Source organism: Harpegnathos saltator, unplaced genomic scaffold, assembly GCF_003227715.2.
Source record: "Harpegnathos saltator strain DR-91 unplaced genomic scaffold, Hsal_v8.6 scaffold837, whole genome shotgun sequence".
Lineage (NCBI taxonomy): Eukaryota > Metazoa > Arthropoda > Insecta > Hymenoptera > Formicidae > Harpegnathos > Harpegnathos saltator.
Window position 1 is genome coordinate 169,853 of NW_020230690.1, and position 14,495 is coordinate 184,347.

The window sequence follows — 14,495 nt, forward strand, 5'->3', positions numbered from 1 at the left end:
AGAGAGGTCTCAGTCTCACCCCAGGGAATGTGCCGCCGTATTGGCTCCAAACCGCTGCTCCAAATGTCCCCCCCCCTAACTCGGGAAGGAGGGAGTGCTTCCGGACGACAAGTCGTCCACACTCCCCTCTATTCCCGGGTCAGAGAGCGCCGTCCTATCTAGGGGTGCATGAGGACCCAGGGCTGGGTGTTTGACTCTCTCCCTTTACATGGAGGGAGAACACCCGGCCCCGACCAACTAGTGCTGTAGGGGCGGAGAGGGAGGGGAGTACCCGCCCCCCTCCTCAACCTCACCTCTGGTATTCGAGATGGGGCTAGGAGCAGTGACCCGAGCCTCCCCCCGGGCCGCCGCTCCTCTTCCTCCTCTCCCCCTAAACAGAAGAGGGAGAGGGGGGAATCCCCGTTCCAGCCAACAGGCCTGGATAGGGGAATCTCTTATCCCCGGATCGCGCAGCATGCCCTGATCCCGCTGCGGCAGGGGAGAACGGTCCCCCTCTACACGAGAGGGACCGAACTCCTCCCCTCCACCGCTCGGGACCTCTAGCGACCCCCCGCGTCTACTTGACTCCGTTGACACCACCTCGACGGTTCCCGTCATCTGCGGGCGAGCTAACTCGCCCGCTTCCACCGTCGCCCCAACAGCAACGGTGCACTCATTCTCTTCACCATTGGGAGGGCGGCCACGAGGGCGCTCCCCGCGTGCTCTGCCGCCCCCACTTGGTGGGGACGCGAGCCCACAGGACGGACCAGCCATCCTGGGCGAGCCATGTAGCTCGCGTCCCTCCCATTCTCCCAGCATACGGCGCAATCAGGGCGCGCAACGCACGCCCGCGCCGTGTGCCCGCCCCGGCCACACCGGTAGCACAGCGTGCTACGGTCTGTAGCCGCTGTGCATTTCGCCCGGGTGTGACCGAGGCCCCAACACCTATGACACTGGTGTGGTCGAGCCGCCAGCAGAGTCACGCTGACGGTCGACCACCTCAGTAGGAACCCGCCTCCCCTGACCGCCGCAACCGCAGCAGCCAGGGGGAGCCTAGCCCAGGCCGTTCCTCTCTCTGGATCCCCCCACCTGAGGGGGCCCAGAGATACGAGTTCTGGCCTGCAACCCGCGCTGCAGGCCAGAGCCGTTTTAATCCCCTCGGAAGTCGCCGCCTCGTTTAACCCCCCGAGGCGGACTTCCCCCATCCGCACAGGGCGATTTACGACCGCCTCTGGTAGAACCTCGCGAAGGCGGGCCGCCAAGCACGCCGCCGGGAGGTTCCCGAGATTGTAAGACTGTCCACCTGCTCTAATTGTTCGGCGTCTCGTTTTCGTGTTGTGTCCCGCGCACTTATTGTGCGAGTGAGCGGTGTCGCTTCCACGGAATTAACGCGACTAGTAATTGTACCGGGGTTTCGGAGCTTATCGATTCCCGAGACCGAATAAGTCGTAGTACCGCTTAGAATACCGCATTCTTATGTTTTCTCACCCGTTCCCGAATTTCCGCCAGAATCCATCCCGTCTACCGACTGTAATTCCCGTAGATCTACCGGGTCCGTCGAACTCTCGCGTCGCGGCCGACCGTTAATTATTTCTTTTTCGTGTTGGTGATCGGTGCGGCTATCCGCACCTGGCGCTCAACACTTTTGTGCGAGTACGAACGGCCGGGGCGCGTGGGCCGACGGCAATTTGCCGACGGGAAAAGGAAATAACGTCGCAAATTTTTGGCGCCCAACGTGGGGCCCGATAATAAATAACTAATTTCCGCTATTCCGTCGGGACAAAGGGACGGTGAAAATTTAAATAGACAAAGAGTCGGGAGAACAAGGAAACGTTGCGTTTTTTTCCACGTCTCGAGCAGTTACCGTTTTCCGTGTTCCGGTTTTTGCCGATTCCTAGCACGACTTTCCGTGTTTTCGGTTTTTTTAGTGGATTTTCGGCACGCACGAGACCGTTTATCGTTGTTCACGAATTTCCGGTTGTTTCCGTTCGGTTTTTTTTTTAATTTCTTTTCGTGATCACGCTCCGCTCGGGATATCGAGGCTGCTCTCGCTGTGGTGGTGTCCCGGTGCTTTGTATTATTAGCCACGAAATTGTTTTTGTGTGAATATTTGTGTTGGGGACCGGTTTTTTTTCTCGTTGGTGACGTCCCTTCGTATACCGTAACGGCTAATAGCGCCGGGAAGGCTCCCGTCAGGCTTGTAGCCTCCACACCAAAAGACTTTCTTTTCTTTCTCCTTTCCTCGCTTCGGATTTCTTTCGGCGAGCGCCTTCTGCCGTCTGGTCGAGTTAGGGATATCGTACCGTTTCGCCGTTTCGTGCCGCTATCGGATAACCATGCCGGAAGAGACGGATCGTGAGGCGTGGGTTTACGAGATGCCACTAGAACAGCTACGGGACCAGGCGACCGTGCGCGGCATTAACGCCACGGGCAATGCGGCGACGCTCCGTGCACGCTTGTTCCGATACGAGCAAGCTGAGCGCCGAGACCCCCCGCCGCCGTCGCCGGCGGAGGACGCGATGCGTCCGCCGCTGTCGAGCGATGACGTCGCGGGGAAGCTCGAGGAGCCGAAATTTGCGGAGCGCACGATCCTCGAGCCAGGGAGACCGGCTCCCGACATCTTGAAAGTGCCGACGGTGCGAATATCGTCGCCGTACCGGGCGGGGGTACCGCCGCCACCGTTGTCGCTACCACCAGAGGAGATATCTCCTCTTTTCGTGCCGTCAGTTCCGAGATCGCCGACTCGAGGGCCGGAAACGTGCCCGAGTCATCCCGCCATGTCGACCAGCGACGCATACAACGCAATGCGTCGCTGGAATATAAGTTTTTCCGGAGCTAGGGGGAGCGACGTGGAGGCGTTCCTCCTGCGGATTCCGGAGGGGCGGGATATCGTGTCGATTGCCGATGCCGATCTAATGAAATATATGCCGTTTTTCCTTACCGGCATAGTATTGGAGTGGTACCGAATCGGGATGTCTCGATGGGGGTCGTGGCGCGAGTTCGAGGTCGCAATACGCGCGCGATTCGGTGACCCCGACTTCCAATTCGCGCTGCGCGACCAGATCCTGCGATGCACGCAGGGGGAGCACGAGCCGGTCGCCGATTATCTGACGTGCATTCGCGGGCTGTTCGGGCGGCTCGATCCACCGTGAAGTGAGGTCGAGCTAATGAATTACGCGTATCGGAATATGCTCCTGCGTCTGCAGATCGCCGTACACCGTGATGATTTCGTGACTATCGATGCGTTAGAGAGGCTCGCTACGCGCGTCGAGCGAAGTTACGCTGCCGCGAGCCAGTACCGTGCCCCGCCGCCTCCAGAGAGATCCGCATGTCCGGATTTCGCCTACCGGCCGCCGCCGCGCTCGTCTCGGCCGTCTCCGACGATGACGGCCGAGCAGCTACCGAATTACCGAGTCGCGGAGCGGGAAACAGTTAGTGAACGCGAGCGTCCAAGCGCCGCCGAGGCGACGCGTCGACCGGCGGGGACGACCCCGCCGGCTGCGGTGAGAGAGGATCGCAGGGCGATCCCTCGAGCCGGGGGCGCGGGAACAGAGGCGAGGAGAAGTACTCGGCAGGAAACTGCCGGGGAACCTGCCTCCGGATCGGCCGCGCGTAGCGGTTCCGACAAATGTTAGAACTGCGAGTCGATCGGTCGTTTGGCGCGCGAATGTCGCGCGCCCCCGCGCGTCCACTGTTATCGCTGCGGGAGAACGCAGCATACAGTGAGGACGTGTCCCTCGTGCGCGGGAAACGGGGGAAGGAGACGTTAGAGAGGGTCCCTGCGTCTCCTCCCGCTTCCGAAGCCCGCGAAAATAAATAGAAGGTGGCGAGCTCATATGGTGCGTTTGAAGGGAGCGAGCGTGCGTCCCTGCAGTATTTGGAAATTTTAGTTGGTGACTATCCCCTGCTCGGATTGGTCGATACCGGTTCGGATCGAACCCTTTTTGGTGCAGAGGGTATCGACGCAATCTGCAAGCAGGGAATATCGTTTTCGAGTACTATGTCATCCCGGATTCGTCTGGCGGACGGTACGCTGACCACGCTGGGCGGGTCAGCGGACGTTATTATCGAATTTCAGGGACGCCAAGAAACGCTCACGATTGGCTTTTTAATCTCGCAGTACCGGTCATCCTGGGGATGGACTTTCTCTCGAGATTTCGTTTAGTTATCGATTTCGCCAGGGGCGAATGGAGTTTCGCGGATGACTGCACTGAGCCGCTACCCCTTTTGTGACGAGCGCGGACAACAGAGCTTTTGTTGCGGGGTCTCGAAATTGTCGCGTGAGGAGGAAGGTAAGCTCACGAAATTTATCGCAGATACCGTACCGATCGCTGCCGAAGATCCTGGCGTCACGTCGCTGACTGAGCACAGGATCGACGTTGGAACGCATTTACCGATTCGGCAACGATGCTATTTAGTGTCGCCTAAAGTGCAAGAGGCGATCCTGTGGGGAAGTTGACGTTATGCTCAAGGCCGGAATTATCGAGCCATCCGGTAGTGAGTGGTCAAATCCGGTCGTAATGATAAAAAAACCGAGTGGCAAATACCGCTTCTGTATCGACTTCCGTAAAGTAAATAACATCTCGAAGAAGGACGCGTACCCGTTACCAAACATTCTCGACAAATTACGGTCCGTGCGTTACAACTCGACTATCGACTTGAGCCAAGTTTATTTTCAGGTACCGTTGGCAAAAAAGAGCCGCGAAATTACCGCTCTTTCCGTACCGGGCAAAGGCCACTATCATTTTACGCGAATGCCGTACGGATTATCGGGGGCTCCGGCCACATTTCAGCGGCTCCTCGATAAATTAATCGGGCCGGAAATGGAGTCCCATGCATTCGCGTATTTAGACGATATCGTGGTAGTTACCGAAACATTCGAAGAACATCTCGAATGGTTATCGCGCGTTCTCGCAAAAATTAGCTCGGCCGGACTTACCGTAAATTTAGAGAAATGTGAATTTTGCCGCTCGGAAATGAAATATCTCGGATTTTTGGTGCATCGCGACGGTTTAAAGGTAGACGACGAGAAAGTTCAGCCGCTTCTCGAGTACCCGGCGCCGACCAATTTAAGGCAATTACGCCGCTTTTTAGGGATGGCGTCGTGGTATCGCCGATTCTTACCGAAATTCGCGACAATTAGTGAACCACGCACGTGATTGCTTCGGAAAGGCAAGCGATGGGAGTGGAAGGCCGAACAAGTTACCGCTTTCGAGAAGATCCGAAAAGATTTGACCACCGTTCCAATTCTTTCGTGCCTGAATTTCGAGTTACCGTTTACCGTGCAGACCGATGCGAGTTCCGTGGACGTGAGAGCTGTGTTGACGCAGACGATCGACGGGGTCGAGCGCGTCATCGCGTACGCGAGCCGTGTACTCACGGACGCGGAAAGAAAATACAGCACCACGGAGCTCGAATGTTTAGCGGTCGTTTGGGCAATAAAGAAATTTATACCGTATTTGGAAGGCTACCGCTTTACTGTTATTACTGACCGCAGTAGCTTAAGGTGGCTTCACAACTTGAGCAATCCCACGGGTCGACTTGCGCGATGGGCCTTGGAATTATTAGAATACAGTTGCGAAATCGAACATCGAAAGGGAGCACTACACCATATTCCCGACGCGTTGTCGCGCATGTATGAAGGAGATTCCGAGATCCCCACGGCGGCCGCAGTAATTAGTGAAGGACACGATCTCGAAAAGAATATCGAGTCGGAGGTACCGGAGACCTCCGACAAATGGTACCGTAAACGTTTTCGCGAAATATCGAACGACCTGAAACGATTTCCGACGTGGCGAGTTATCGAGGACAAATTATATTTTTTGCGGCCAGCAAAAATCGTATCGGATTTAGTGGAGGATCTCGATCGTTGGAAGTTAGTGTTGCCGGGCGAATCGCGGGGCGAGGCGCTCGGGGAATCCCACGATCATCCTCAGACGGGCCATTTGGGCGTCGAGAAGACGTATCATCGTTTCGCCGTCGCCTATTACTGGCCAAATATGTACCGAGATACCGTAAATTACGTTAGACGATGCGAGGTCTGTCAGCGGACCAAGGTGGACCAGCAGGCCCCTGCCGGCCTGATGGGGCGGAGGGTCGTCGAGAAACCCTGGACAGTGGTCGCTGCCGACATAATGGGCCCGTTGCCGCGCAGCCGGGCCGGTTATTCCTATCTGATCCAGGATTTATTTTCCAAATGGATGAAGTGCCGGCCCTTGCATAGCGCGAACGGAAAGCTCATTCGGGCAGCTCTCGACGATCTCGTGATATCGCGCTGGGGAACACCGAAGGTTTTGTTGACAGACAACGATACCGAGTTCGTCAATAAGGATATCGAACAATTCGCAAAAGAGAACCAAATACATTGTAGTACCGTACCGCCGTATCACCCGCAGGCCAATCCGGTCAAGCGGGTGAATCGGATTTTAAAGACAATGATCGTGGCCTTCCTCGGAACGGACCATCGCGAGTGGGATGCGCATATTACCGACTTCCGTTTCGCATATAATTCCGCGCACCACACGTCGATCGGAACTTCTCCCGTGTTCCTCAACCTCGGGCGCGAATTAGACCCGCTGCGTTCCGTGAGGAGACGAGCGGAGGAGAATATCAAGATAGCGCCGCGGGCTTCGGCCGAGTGGTCGAACCGCATGAGTCAATTAGTGAAAATACATTCGTGGGTTACGGAGAATCTGGAGGCGGCGTACCAACGACAATCGGCGCGATATAATCTGCGTAGACGTCCCGTTGAGTATCGGCGGGGCGATTTGGTGTGGAAGCGACAACATGTGCTCTCGTCCGCGGCTCATCACACTGCGGCAAAATTAGCGCCGAAGTTCGACGGCCCGTTTAAGATTATCAAAGTACGGTCGCCGGCGGTTTGTGAGCTCGCGCAGCTTGACGGGAAGCCAGCTGGGAAAATTCACGTGAAGGAATTGAAACCTTACGTGGCCCCGATCATTTCGTAGATTGCCGTACCGTACCGCTGAGAGAGAGAGAAAGAGAGATGTCGGACACACAGCGGAAGTGGGAGGCCTTCCACTTCCGCTGTGTGTCCGCTGTGGCCGCTACCGCGGGGTCTTCCGGGGCATCGCCCAGGAGTTTTGGGCGGCGGCCCCGCGATTTATGGGACACGTACCGGAGGGAGACCACCACCACGAGGGGGGCGGTGGTGAGAGAGGTCCCGCCGATGAGGAGCGCGTCCATCCAAATGGACCCGCTGCCCCGCGTCGTGCACTATGTGCAGACGCAAACAGAGGGGTGGTGGGACCTCTGGGAGGATTTACTCCTCCATGTCCGACAGCAAGCCGCGTGGTAGGTGCGAGGGAGCCGCTCGCCGACTCCGTGGGAGGCCAGCCCGCAGTCCGCAACAAGGGAGCCGACCCCGGGAGCTGCCGGGACATATCACGGAGCGGAGGAAGGTCGTCGGTCGCGATCCCGAGGAAGAGCCGGGGGCTGCTGGAACTGCGACAGCCCCGGACACCGGTAATCGGCATGTTCTCAGGGCCGAAAGGCCGAATTTTGCTACCGTTGCGGGGAACGGGGAACCACCTTGCGGGATTGCCCGCGGTGCCGCGAGGAATGGCGAAGAAGCGGGTGATACGACTACCACGTACCGCTCCCGACTACCGCGTACCGTTCCCGGGAAGAAAAGAAAAAAAAAATTTTCTGTTTTGCTGAAGGGGAATTTTTCGTTATATAATTTTGTGAATTGGGGGTTCTTTTTTTTTTGTTTCGCATATGGTTCCGAAATAAAGCGGACGCTTTTGGTGAACGTTAGCATTTTTCTTTCCCTACTCCACCCTTCTTCTCCTTCCCCCATCTTTCCGTGCGCCGTACCGAGACTCGCGGGGGGAGACCGGAAGGAAGAGCAGGTGACTGGTCAGCGGTGTAGGTCACGCGACTACGACCTTTACAGGTCTTCTCCGGGGAGGGGGGAGTTGTGACGTGGCAGCCGCGGAGGCGCCCGTCACAATATGGCGAACCCTATACCGCGAGGCGGGGGGGGGGAAGAGATCCTAAGGGTTGCGCGAATTACAAAGGACCCTTCCCCGAAATCGTAATTAGTTATTATTATTAGTGGTAAGAGCGCGCAGGTGTGACGGTCCCGCGTCTCCGAGCTTTGTGCCCCTGGACCTCTTGCGCCGACCATCAAGACCGGAGGAGCCAGGAGGGAAAAGAGGACGTCACCCATCGCCAGGACAGCCACATCAGGTGAATGCTCCCCATTATCTTTCTTATTATCGACTCCCGTATCGCCTCAAAAGATTCTCGCTGCCATTTTCGTTGTCCACAGGCCAGTAGGAATATCGAGCGAAAATACCGTCGCTCCCGTGCTCGACGCGTGACCGAGTGCGAGAAAAACCCGGCCTAGGCGCACGCGAAGACAGCGGAAGCGCGAGAGAGAGAGAGAGAGAGCGCGCGCGCGAGAGTGAGACCGAGCATCCGTCCCGCGGATCGAAAACAAAGATCCGCGGAAGGATTCCCGTACTGGGAGAGAAAACGAGGAACGGGGAGAGAAGAGCTTCTACTCAAAACAAAGATCTGTTTTGTGGAAATAAAAGAGAGGATTACCGCTTTCGCTCTCTCTGATATCGCCAGTCTGCTTCCGACTATTGCGGATCGCCTGTTATTAGCTACCGAATACCGCTGTGGAAGAGATTCATTTTTTGCCGTTAGCGAGCGATAAAGATTTTGTGTTCCACTCGCCCAAGGAGATACCGTCGGTAGCTGCGTTGCGCCAGAGCGAGCGGAGGAAGGAGAACGAAGGACCACGCCACCGGGAGGTTCCCGACTGTGTAAGACCGTCCACCTGTTTTTCTCTTTTGGTGTCCCGTGCGTACCGTGTCTCGGTTACTATTTGTGAGCACAGAGCAAGTCTCGAACTCGCGAGAGAACGCAGCGAGGTGTACCCTATCGAAGAGTCGGACGGTACCGATTCCCGTGACACAATAAAAGTGAGATAATCCAAACGCTCAGGGCTACTCTCTGTTTCCCGATAACTCCCCGGATTTCCGATCGAACCCTCCCATCTACCGACTTTAATTTCCGAGGAGCTATCGGTCCCGTCGGATTCGCATGTCTCGGCCTTTTGGGGGTTTTTCGTTAGTGTTGGTGATCGGTGCAGCCCGCTGCACCTGGCGCCCAACACTTTTGTGCGAGTACGAACGCCGGGGCGCGTGAGCCGACGGCAATTTGCCGACGGCAAAGAAGATAACGTCGCAATGTGTTATAATTTTGACTTATTAATAGTTACAATATTATTGCGATTGCTGTTTAACGCAATATCTATACTATAGTATATGAGTCTAACTAATAACTTGCAATTATGATATCCTACGTAATACAGCTGTTTGCTAATCTCTACTATCTCTAGATATCTCTAGATCTCTTGATATCTTGTGGATATCAAATGACAAAAATACTTCAGTATATTATGACAATATTCAAATATCCGCTTTTTATTACATTTTTATAACAAAATATAACATTGATATAATTGTTATATTTCGTTTTAGATGTAATAAAAAGCAGACTTTTAATATCACAATAATGTTATACTGACAATTTTGCCATCTGCTGGTATCTGTGGAAAAAAGATTAACACATAATTATGTTATATGGAATTGTATAATTACAAAATGTTGAATACATGTGTTTTAGAATGGTTCAGTTGCATATATTAGAGCTATAGTTAGAGCTATATAATGTTATATTATTTAATTTTGTATATTACAGCTATTACGCCACTCTATACATACACACACACACACACACATATGTATATACAGGGTGCACGATTTATCTGAAGACATTGAAATATCTCGAGAACTATGCATTAGATAAAAAAGTGGTTAATGAAAGTTGTTAGTCTCGAAGGGGGACATCCAATGATACCAAACTCGACTTCCCACCCCACCCCCTGCGGGTGGGGATTGGGGGCAACTTTGAAATCTTAAATGGAAACCCCCATTTTTTATTGTAGATACGGATTCTACGCCACAAAATACGTAAATTTTGTCCGAAACTTTTTTTTTGATTCGCGATAGATGGCACTGTAATCGCAAAAAATTATATTTTCCGCAATTCTCCAGAAATGATCATTGGATTGAGAAATAAAAAATACCTGTTCAATATTTTTAAAGAACATAATAAAAGTTATTCCCCCCCATCCTCTCGGAGTAGGGTGGGTGGTATCGTTCAAATCTCAAATGGGAACCCGAATCGAAGAGGGAACTGCTCGACGCGCCACTGTGGGTGTATGGCGAACTACGGCTTATTATGAAAGGCAGTGCAATGCTATCTATCACGAATGAAAAAAATTGTTTCAATAAAAATTTCACGTATAATCTAATTCTGCAATGAAAAATGTGGGTCCCCATTTGAGATTTGAACGTTATCACCCACCCTATCCCGAGAGGATGGGGGGGGATAACTTTTATTATGTTCTTTAAAAATATTGAATAGGTATTTTTTATTTCTCAATCCAATGATCATTTCTGGAAAATTGCGGAAAATAATTTTTTGCGATTACAGTGCCATCTATCACGAATAAAAAAAAAAGTTTCGGACAAAATTTACGTATTTTGTGGCGTAGAATCCGTATCTGCAATAAAAAATGGGGGGTTCCATTTAAGATTTCAAAGTTGTCCCCAACCCCCACCCCCAGGGCGTGGGGTGGGAAGTCGAATTTGGTATCATTGGCTGTCCCCCTTCGAGACTAACAACTTTCATTAACCACTTTTTTTTATCCAATGCATAGTTCTCGAGATATTTCAATGTCTTCAGATAAATCGTGCACCCTGTATATAGGCATAATAGCTGTAACTTTATTGCATATATATTATATAACATTGTTATTGCAATATTACAATAGAATGTTGCTGTGTTATTGCAGTATAATATTGCTGCAGTATTGCAGTACAATATTGCTGCGCTATTATAATGCAATATTGCTGCATCATTGCAACGCAATATTACTGCAAGCGGACATTTTAATGTTGCTGCGATATTGCTGCACCATTGCAGCAACATTTTGCAATGATGTTGCAATGATACAATCTTGCAAAACAAGATTGTTGCAATGTTGCTGCAATCTTTCTGTGCTGTATGGGAATATTCGCACAATATACCGATATGATGAAAAAAACATTTTATGCATATATATAGAATGTTAAAATGAGACTAGTTTTGATATTTTATATATGTTAAGAGAACATGCAGTAATATATTCAAATAATATCCGGAGAAGATTATTGGTACTATGTCAAAAATGTTCATAGAATGTTCATAGAATGTTTGAAAGACAAATTATCTAAATTGTACAGTCGTTTGCAAAACAGTATTGCCATTTATTTTTGGTGCAATTTTAAATCATAGCCGATGGTCCAACGAGAGAATTTATTTTATCGGAAATTCCATATCCAATTTGGATCGAAAGTTCCATATCCAAATTGGTTTTTTTATTACACCAAGGCACATTAAATGCATATATTCTAAAAGAAAACTGCTAATCATATCAACCAAAGGTATTCTTTCTAAAACTGAATTACCTATATGATGTTCTGATTGGACTCTGTTATGAAAATTTTCATCCTTCTTTTAACACAATTAATTTTAGGATAATATACTCTTCCTTTTATATATTTTCCTTTTTGCATACATTTTGTACATGAAAAAAATTCAGTATGGCCTTTACAATAATAAGTGATTTTGCTGGAGCATCACAAATTAATGCTTTAATTGCAAATGGTATCATATGGTTTTTATAAATAAAACCTTCTTTTGATAATTTTATAGCTTCTATTGTAAAGTCTTCTAAGAAATCATTTACGTTACTGGGTTTTTCATAACCATGATATACAACTATCACTCCTATATATTGACGATTTTCTTGTAGCTTATCTCGAGAGCTTTCCAAAATACTATAATGAAGTAATTTCTTATTAAGTTCTTTCCGAGTTATTACGTTTGAAACTTACAGTACCGTCGGCATTAGCATTACTCAAAGTGTACTGCGCGGAGGTTGCACGGTCGGATTTACACCTCGCGTGTGTGTGTGTGTAGGTAGCATTTTGCAAGCTATTGTTTCTTACTTTTTCAATTAATCAAATGTTCAAAATGTCTTCCTTCTATTACTTAGCAATGAGCTAAACGTCCATAGAAACTATTGATCACATGGCTTATTTGTTCTAAAGTGATCAGAGATGCTTCCTGCATTATTCGATTCTTCAGGTATTCCAAATTACATGGTTTCGTCGCATAAACCTTACTTTTGTTGTGTCCCCAAGAAAAGAAGTCAAAAGGAGATAGATCAGGTGATCTAGCAGGCCACTCAATAGCACCTCTCCTACCTATCAATCGATTAGGAAAAGAACGGTTTAAAAATTCTCGAACTTGTACCGCAAAATGAGGACCTGCTCCATCTTGCTGGTACCAAACGTTTTGCATGTGTGCGTCAAATAAATTTTCAATTTCAGGAATGATATGATCTCGCAATAAATTTTCATATTTTTTAGCACTTAAATTACCATCTATGAAAAATGGACCAATCATAATACCGCGACTATAGATCCCTGTTCAAACATTCAATTTTTGTGAATATTGTGTGCGAAGATCACTCATCCAATGTGGATTTTCATCACTCCAATATCTACAATTGTGGCGAATAACAGCATCATTTATTTGAAATGTGGCTTCATAAGAAAAAATGTAGGTTCCTTCAATTGACGATCCGAAATCACACCCAATTTAAGTGTTTTTTCGGTGTATAACATCCAAAATTGAGCGTTTATTCGATGTATAACATTCAAAGTTGAGCGTTTTTATCGTTTATATTTTATGTTTAACACCCAAAATTAAGCGTTTTTTAAGTGTTAACACTCAAAATTGAGGGTTTTTTTCATAAGGGCTAATATACATATATGTTATATGAACAATTTTTTGTACGAAAATCTACAGTTTACACATAAGATTCCTGAGGATAATAACGTCATCAAAGATTCTTAAAAATATCGCATATGTTATTTTATATCACTAGAATATTACGATAAACGAAATTCCAAGATTTGGTCACAATGTCATCATCTTTCTTATATATTACTTATATTTGTTTATTCTATTGTTAACACAACTGTAACGATATAGTCAAGCGATATAAATATTTTAGAAACTAAAGTGATTATTTTAAAGTGTTTTTATTAGATGTACAACTTTGCTTCTGCCGTTTTCCTATAAATGACTTTAGCGGTAAGTAGTGGTCGAAATAAATAGATCATAGACGTCATGCAATAAACTTGGGCATCTGTCAACATAACCCCTTAGAAACATTAGTCAATTTGTATCTGCGTCATAAAGTTATTCTCGATTGAAAATGTCAGTTTACGAGCCAAATTCTCGTCATTTGCGGGAGGTTTTAATTTTCTGCTTCAATATGAAGAAATCTGCGGCTGAGGCTCATCGAATGCTCTCAAATACTTATGGTGAGGCCGCTATTAGTGAAAGAACGTGTTGTGAGTTGTTTCAACGCTTTAAGAACGGTGATTTTCATATCAAAAACCGGTATAACGGTGAAAGAGAGAAGGTTTTCGAAGATGCAGAATTGGAGGCATTACTTAATGAAGACTCGTGTCAAAGTCAAGAAGAATTGGCACGATCATTGCGAGTGACTCAACAAGCAATTTCAAAACGCCTCAAAGACATGGGAATGATTCAGAAACAAGGAAATTAGGTGCCGTACGAGTTGAAATCGAAAGATATTGAACGGTGTTTGTTTGCTTGTGAACAGTTACTTGAAAGGCAAAGACGGAAGGGATTTCTGCATTGCATTGTGACTGGGGACGAAAAATGGGTTCATTACGATAACCCCAAACGTAGAAAATAATGGGGATATCCCAGACATGCTTCCACGTCGACGCCCAAACCGAATATTTACGGCTCCAAGGTCATGCTCTGTATTTGGTGGAACCAGCTCGGCGTAGTGTATTATAAGCTGTTAAAACCGACTGAAACAATCACAGGCGATCGTTATCGAACGCAATTAATGCGTTTGAGCCGAGCATTGAAAGACAAACGGCCGCGATACGAGAGACACGATAAAGTGATTTTGCAGCATGACAATGCTCGACCCCATGTTGCGAAAGTGGTCAAGACATACTTGGAAACGTTGAAATAGGAAGTCCTACTCTACTCGCCGTATTCTTCAGACGTTGCTCCCTCTGACTATCACTTTCGCTCAATGGCACACGGCCTGGTTGAGTAGCACTTCTGGTCTTATGAAGAAGTAAGAAATTGGATTGATTCGTGGTTTCAAAGGATGACCAGTTTTTTCAACGCGAGATTCGTACGTTGCCCGAAAGATGGGAGAAAGTAGTGGCCAGCGATGGACAATACTTTGAATCATAAATGTATAACCAGTTTTTTACAATAAAGCCTCGAATTTCGGAAAAAAAGCGGAAGCAAAGTTGTATACCTAATAGTTAGCGAGATGTCGTAAGTAAAGTATTGAAAAAATTACC